We start from the raw sequence: 1,090 nt of genomic DNA, 5'->3' as shown, positions 1-1,090 counted from the left end.
TGCACAGGATGCTGCAAGAGCGGACAATGACTTTTTCCACAAAAAGTACTTGAAACACATTCAGGGTTGTTATGGATAAGCTAAAGGATTTCAAAATTTTTTAATGCTGTACTCTACGGAAAAGATTTTTTTCTCCCCTTTGAAAATTGTACAAATGACACATGTTCCTATAGAATAACTCTAAAACACAGATAAACAACAAACGAAAATCACCCCAAATCCTACCATTTGGAAATAACCACTTTCAGCATCTTGTGTATCAGACCTGACTCATTCATATGCAAATGTATAAATATATGTTTTATGAAAATGGTATCATATTACATACATTGTTTTGCAACCTGCTTCCCATTCCCATTCCGCCTACAATTTATCAGTCTATTGTGAACGTTTCAAGTCAATATACATCTGCATCAGAATTCTTTTTTTTAAACAACCCAAACTGCATCTTCTCCTTCTTATTCTCCTGGAAGAGAACAGTCATCAGTGACAAATGGCTGCTGTAGTCATGCAACACCAAGAGCCAGCTTCAGGCTCTAGGGAGAATGTTGTGCCTCCTCCTTATGGTGTCATGTGTTCTACATGTTCAGATAGACTTCTTTAGTAATGAACTATAGAAATGATCCCTGAAAGTATAGTCTTTATACCAGCTTTCTTAATTGCTGCAAGGTATTGCACCATTCCTCAATTGCTGGATGTTTAAACCGCATTTATTACCAGATATCCATTGACATACTAATCCTTTGTAATGAGCAACCTCAATAATTTCATTGGCGTGCAAGAATAAACTGTGTTGTTTACAAGTGTGCAGGATCTTAGCTGACCTGGGCTCAGCTTGGCTTATCTCTGCTGGGCTGGGCTCGCTCATGCCTCTGCAGTCAGCTGCTGTTGGCTGGGCAGTCTTCCTTGTTTTGACTGTGCTCACTTACAAGCTTGGGACTGGTTGGCTATTGGCTTTGCTAGGATGGCCACAGCTGGGATAACTAGGACAATTTGGCTGTCCCAGGGGAGTTATACTCCAGGAGGCTAGCCCAGGCATGTGCTTATGGCCACTCAGCGAGCAAGGCCTAAGCAGAAATGTGCAAGTGCT

The 1,090-nt window shown here is 41.0% G+C and overlaps 1 non-coding gene across 1 annotated transcript; it reads right to left on the bottom strand.

Annotated features, from left to right (window-relative positions):
* Positions 1-432: 432 nt before the first annotated feature.
* On the bottom strand, positions 433-642 carry LOC112204949 (small nucleolar RNA U3). The gene has a single exon (XR_002938682.1). It is a non-coding gene; the product is annotated as a small nucleolar RNA U3 (small nucleolar RNA).
* Between the last annotated feature and the right edge of the window lie 448 nt (positions 643-1,090).

Source organism: Pan troglodytes, chromosome 9, assembly GCF_028858775.2.
Source record: "Pan troglodytes isolate AG18354 chromosome 9, NHGRI_mPanTro3-v2.0_pri, whole genome shotgun sequence".
Taxonomy (NCBI): domain Eukaryota; kingdom Metazoa; phylum Chordata; class Mammalia; order Primates; family Hominidae; genus Pan; species Pan troglodytes.
Note: the sequence above shows the minus strand (reverse complement) of the source record. Positions and strands in the feature narration are given on the sequence as shown.